The sequence below is a fragment of the Beta vulgaris genome, chromosome 4, assembly GCF_026745355.1.
Source record: "Beta vulgaris subsp. vulgaris cultivar EL10 chromosome 4, EL10.2, whole genome shotgun sequence".
NCBI classification, from domain to species: Eukaryota; Viridiplantae; Streptophyta; class Magnoliopsida; order Caryophyllales; family Amaranthaceae; genus Beta; species Beta vulgaris.
In genome coordinates this window covers 49,423,028-49,430,061 of record NC_079205.1, presented here as the reverse complement: position 1 = coordinate 49,430,061, position 7,034 = coordinate 49,423,028, and the positions used below count along the sequence as shown (strand labels likewise).

The following is a 7,034-nucleotide window of genomic DNA, read 5'->3' as shown; positions in this document are numbered from 1 at the left end:
GTTAGGAGAAAAAACATCATTTTTGGCATTAATAGAACACGAAAATTCTTGTGTTTTTCTTTTCTCCCTCAAGGCATAAGAACAAACACATATTTCTCGCTTCCCACAAAAAAAAAATTGATAGGAATATAACAGTTAGATATTTTTTTTAAAAGTAAGAAGAAGATGTCCTAATCGGATCGAAACCTCGCACAGGTCACTCCGGCCCCAGTTTGCAGGCAAGGCCCCGTGGGAGTAGGGGAAATCCCGACCCCCAAAGTGGCTCTAGTGAGATTTGATCCCACAACCTCAAGGTTGTGAGATACTCCATCCGTTTCCTAAAGATCTTCCTTGTTACTGTTCCTACAGATACCAAGGAGGATTCATTTGTGGGGTGTGGGGTGGGTAAAGTAGGAGAGAGAAAGGGATTAAGATAAATAAACAAATAAAAAGGGGGTTAAAGTAGGTGAGAGAAAAAAGTAAAATTGGATTAATAATGTAATGGTGGACCATATGATAGGGACATGAGAGGGTAAAAAGGGGGAAAAAAATTCCAGATAGGGAATAAAGTAAAGGAGTGAAGATATATTGGAAACACACTTAAACGAAAAGAGGGAAGATCTTTAGGAAACGGATGGAGTACAAACATTTCTTTTTTTTTTTACGTATAAACATTACCCCATATGCCAGAAAGATATGAATACTTGTCAGAATTTGTAACTTATAGTAATAAATTATAAAGTGCGTGGTTATCAAATGTTATTTAATTAAAAACAGACGCGATAGGAGCACGGGTATGCAAAAAGATCAAACCTGAAGGATCCAATGTGAAATTCCTGATATTCAATCAGAATTTCAATTTTTTTTGGATATTTCTGATGGAATATCCGAATAACCCGATATTTGGATCTAATGCATATCATTTTCTTTTTATCACATATGATTCGAGAATCCGAAATCTCTTTCTTATTTTAATGAATTTGGCTTCTTTTATAGATGAATTAGATAATTTGTCTTTAAAAATGAGTGTATCTAGTGATGGCCACTGGTGCGGGTTGGGCGGGCCGGGCCGTGGGTCGTAGAAGGCTGGGCTGAGATTTCATGGCCCACGACCGGACCGTGAAATTCATGGGTTGGGTGGGCTGGTCCGTGGGCTTAAAAATCTTGGCCCACACCGGTCTGTTACCGGTTTTCACGGTTCGGGAAGCGGTTCTGGCAGTTCGTGGGTCTAGTGGGCTGGACCGGGCTGGCAGGCCGGCATGAGATTATGTTTTCAAAATTATTTAATCATTGAAATGATTCATTATTGTTATATAAAATCTTTAAAATGAACAAAAATATATACAATTATTAAAATAGATGAATAATTTCATTATTTTTAAAAATTTGATTGAATTATAATATATGCAATTTGACTAAAATATATACAATTTGATTAAAATATACACAATTTAGTTCAATAATAACTTGGACTGGGCTGGTCCGGTTCGTGGGTTGGGCTGGACCGGTTTCGTGGTCCGGGTTGAGCGGTTTTAGTAGCGGGCTTTAGTGGGCTGGGCTCAAGAAATCTGGCCCCACGACCACCCACCAATTTCACGGTTCGAGCTGGGCTGGACCGGGCTTTTTGCGAGCCCAGCCCACACAGCCCACGAGGTGGGCTGGGTTGGATGGGCTGGATTGGCCCGCACTGTTGGCCATCTCTAAGTGTATCTAATCGTAGCCCACATTCACTTTGGCTAATTTTTAAAAGGATTTTTTGGTTAAAACACCCTTATGTTTGGTGATTTTTAAAACAATCCCCCTTTTGTTTTATTTTTTAAAATGAACCCCCAAATGTTTTATAAAAATTTTGGTTGCACCCCCAAAACCTAACTTCCGTCAAATCCAGACGTTTGTGGGCCCTTTTTTCCATTTTCCTTCCTAAATGTTGCGTGAAATGACATTTGTATCCTTGGGTAAGAAAACCCTTCAACTAACCTCTTCATCTCTCTCATTCAATTCCTTCGTTTCTGATTTCATCTCTCTCATTTGCTTCAGTCAGAAATTCAACATCTTTCTTGTCATCATCTACACCTTTTCATCTTCTCTTTCAGTCTCTCCTATCCAGCACTCTCTCTCTCTTTAAAAATTACATTAACAATGAGGAATAAAATGAAAAAACTTGCAACTACCCCAACAAACAATCCAGTGATAAATCCACAATTTTTTGGTGCATTTTGCCTTTTTGATGCTCATGATTTTTTGTTCAACACACCAAATTTTCCACCTTTGGCTTAGTGTCTTGAATCCTTGCGATTTCACTCATTAAAAACGTTACTTCATGTGTCAACAACCTCTTCTCCAGCACCAGTTCATTAATGACCACCTTCTGCCATTCCTCTTGATTCTTGTCAACCCATCCAAAGAATCCACACCCTTCTCTTCCAGTATGAACATCTGAGAATTTGCAGGCATAGAAACTCTCCTAGGATTGTCATGCGTCCATGACCTCAAAATCTTAGCAGGATTTCGACAATTGCATTTGGTTGCCATAACCCTAATTGAACAATTAACCCAAATTAAAATAAGCAAATAAACCCTAGAATTGCAAAATTACCCAAAATTTAATGCCTAGAAATGAATGTAACACTTACTTGATTTGAAGGATGTCAGGAATTGTCACTTAGAGAGTGGAATTGCAATTTTCCGTTTGAAATTTTGGATTAGCAGCATCAATTTGGGGGTGTCGGAAAATGACTGTTGTGAGAGAGGGAATATCCTGATTTGGGGATGAAGTGGTTGTTATAAAATAGCATAGGTGGGCCCCACAAACGTCTGGATTTAACGGAAGTTAGGTTTTGGGGGTGCAACCAAAATTTTTATAAAACGTTTGGGGGTTCATTTCACAAAAAAAAAACAAAAGGGGGATTGTTTTAAAAATCACCAAACATAAGGGTGTTTTAACCAAAAAATCCTTTTTAAAAACTGATGTTTTGTAAAAGAACTTATCTTAATATTTTTTTTGAGGAAACTAATTTTAACTTATGATTATTCATGAGTTGTCTCAAGTTTTGGAGTCTCCCCTCAGTATAGTCCAAATTATTATTTCTCTTGTTTTTGTAATTCGATGTATTATAAATAATGGGAAAACATGCTATGCATGATTTAATGCTTTTTTGAAAATTTAGGATTGTTCATTATTAATTTAAAGAGGTGCTTATTTTATCTCAAATTCCTTTCTCTTTTATCTCGACCTCTAAAAAACCATACCACTTATTCTTTATATAGGGGTTACCATCCACCAATTTTAGATTTTCAGGGCCTGTTTTTTTCGGTATAAAATAACTGAATTGAATCGAATTGAACTAAACCAATTGCAACTGGAATGAACAAAACTGAATTGAACTGAACTAATTGCAATTGAATTGAATTAAATTATAACTAATGATAAGGGCATGTTCTCCCAAGCATATTTTCAGTTCAGTTGTAATTAGTTCAGTTCACTTCAATGCAGTCCAGTTCCATTAAGTTTAGTTCAGTTCCTAATTTATTTATTTATCATTACTTTTAGTTATAATTTAATTCAATTCAGTTCAGTTGTAATCAACTCAATTTAGTTAAGTTGCAATCAGTTTAGTTCAATTCAGTTATTTATGCCGAATGGAACATGCCTTAATAATAATAATTTAGCTATCATTAATTAATAAATAAATCATAGTCATAACAATATAATATAATATAATATAATATAATATAATATAATATAATATAATATAATATAATATAATATAATATAATATAATATAATATAATATAATATAATATAATATAATATAATATAATATAATATAATATAATATATATATAATATAATATAATATAATATAATATAATATAATATATATATAATATAATATAATATAATATAATATAATATAATATAATATAATATAATATAATATAATATAATATAATATAATATAATATAATATAATATAATATAATATAATATAATATAATATAATACTCCCTCCGTTTCCTAAAGATCTTCCCTCTTTCCGTTTAAGGGTGTTTCCAAAAGATCTTTCCTCTTTTGCTTTATTCCTTATTTGGCAAAACAAATTTCCTTATTTACCCTCTCATGTCACTATCATATGGTCCACCATTACATTATTAATTCAATTTTCTCTCCTTTCTCTCCTCCTTTAACCCCTTTTTATTTGTTTATTTATCTTAACCCCTTTTCTCTCTCCTACTTTACTCACACCATGCCCCACACAACTTGATTTTCCTTGGTATCTGTAGGAACAGTAAGTGGGAAGATCTTTAGGAAACGGAGGGAGTATATATATATATATATATAATATAATTAATAATTATTATAATATAATATAATTATATAATATAAATAATAACAATATAATATGTTAATATTTAATAATAATTTTAATAATTAATAATAAATTCATAATAATAAGCTATTATTAATAATAAGTTACTAAAATAAAATTATAATAAGATATTAAATAATATTAAATAATAATAATAAGTTATTAAATAATATAAATAAGTTGTTAATTAATAATAATAACAATAATAAATTATTAGAGAAATAAATTAGGAACTCAACTAAACTAACCTGAATTAAACTGAACTAAACTGATTGTAATCGAACTTAACTGAATTGAATTGATTGCAACTGAATTGAATTGAACTGAAAATAAATTAGGGAGAACATGTCCTTAGTGATGATAAGCCCCTTATTATCGATGCTACTAGGTTTGTTCATGCCATTTTTTAGTAAGATTTTGTAATTGGAAATAAGAATAGTAAGGATTGTTTTATCCATGTATATATTTAATTTTCCTTCTTGGACTATGTTCATGGGTAGGACTAAAAATTGATGAGCGATTGGCAAGTAATCCACCTAATGGCCATTTTGCCAAGGAGTCCTTCTAGTTAGAAGTGGTAATAATAATTGACACAACTTACTAGCCTAATCCGAATATGACACCACGGGTTTGGGTAAAGGTTTTAATTTCAACCCATTCAAGTAAGCGAGTTAATCAGACATGATGTGTTTATTGAATGGGTTGGGTTAGGATTGCACATTTTAATCCGGATCCAAGATGACAATCTGTGTAACACCAATTCTACTATCAATATTATTAGTTGGGCTTGAAATAATTGAATATTTTTCATAAATATATAAGACTTATTCTTTGGGTGTTTGATTTCATTTATTTAGGTAAGATATTAGTATACAAGAAGTGGAATAGGAAATATATGATGTAAATTTGTTTATTTTAGGTACATTTACACGCTTGATAAACTGGTCAGGTTAGGGTTGAGTGTTGTCAACCCGTTTGATAAATGGGTCGGGTTAGGGTTGAGGGTATTCAACCCGTTTACCGATGGATTCGACACGAATTTGATACGACACGACACGTTTACCAACTTATCTATTTTTAATGTTATACTCTTACTCTTGTACACTAACTAGATCTTTGTAAATAACCTCATCCAAATAAGGAAAATGTTGCAATAATAAAAGAACATAGAAAGTATATATATATAAGAAAAAGAAATTACTGAGCTGACACCTCTCGCGTGTTACCAGTCAGCTGTATAAGTCAGACTCTTTGGGAGTGAGATAGGATGGTATGGAAACCTCACCCCTAAAGAGCCCTTGATGAGGTTTGATCTTATAACTTTAAAGTCATGAGATCAAACATCTACCACTAGGCTAAGTTTTGCTTGGTTACCTTTATACATGCCACGACCTTGATGTATGTAAATCGGGATGTTTAAAAAGACAATAATATTGTTTTATAATATTCAGTATATATTATTAAAACATGTAAAGAAGCATTGTACGTAATTTGTCATGTATCATCTGAATGTATACTTTAACGTTGTATCATGTAAGCTCCGATATCACATCTATCTATTTATTTTTAAATATTCAAAAAGTTGTGCATGGTGTTTCAATCCCTAATTAACCATCTATATAAATATCATCCTTTTACCACCAAGTTATATAACCTTCGCTACAAATAAAGTTCAAATCTAAATACTAAATGTTTCTCCATACCTCATTATAAGTTTGGAAAAATAAAAACATACACCCATTAATTTACAATCAACAGTTTCGACAACAACTTAATCAATTATACATGAATCAATTCCACGAGATTTTCTTCGTCATCCAAACCTCCAAAGCATCCATGTTAGCTTCTTCCTCCAAACTTCCACCTTCCATAGAATCATTTGTTCTCATCTCTTAGCTTGAACAATTATATTAGAGGCCACCAGCCCACCACATGTGATCTCATATATAACCAAAGCTATATCACATTTCCTATAACTAAAGTCCAAATTCAACTATCAAATCCTTTTGCCTTATTATGAAATCGGGAAAAAAAAGTAAGTATAGCAATGATGAGAACTCACTAAATAAAACTAAAAGCAATTGTGAAGGTCGAAACAACTAGCCTTATGAAAACACTAGCCGTATATGCACGCGATGCGTGCGTCAGACATATATAATTTTAATCTAAAATTATTTTGGCGATGATTTAAATTATTGAGGTTTTTTTTTGTAGATGTTATTAACTTTTTTAGCTAAAGGTGATCGATATTTAATTGTTAGAAAATTTTGGTCGAGATTTAATAATTCTTTGTCAGCGGCTTTAGTATAGTTCTCTAACTATTGTAAATCTTTTTTTTTGAAAGAAACTATTGTAAATCTTAATAAACCATATTGTTTGAAGTTTGTAAATATGAAATATTATGTTGTCACGATATATCACTAACTTTTTTTTAATTGAAGATTCTAATTAATTTCGTGAATTTATTGTGTTAATCAAGTCAAGTTATTAATGGTGATTGCATATTCCATTTTTGACTTATTCCATAGGGTAAGTTGCATTGATTCTCATTTTTAAATTTATTATATAAAAAAAAGTTTTTATAATTTATTAGAGGGTATTATAGTAATTTCAAATGAGGATACCACACCTCCTCCCTTGGCTTATATAATAGAGATATAAAAAGAGGAATAAATGTAATCCATA

At 31.7% G+C, this 7,034-nt stretch overlaps 1 long non-coding RNA gene across 1 annotated transcript; it reads right to left on the bottom strand.

Moving 5' to 3' along the window:
* Positions 1-1,781: 1,781 nt before the first annotated feature.
* LOC130590995 (uncharacterized) lies at positions 1,782-2,927 on the bottom strand. The gene is made up of 2 exons (XR_008968875.1): positions 2,613-2,927; positions 1,782-2,515 (listed from the first exon to the last, which is right to left on the bottom strand). It is a non-coding gene; the product is annotated as an uncharacterized LOC130590995 (long non-coding RNA).
* Positions 2,928-7,034: the final 4,107 nt, after the last annotated feature.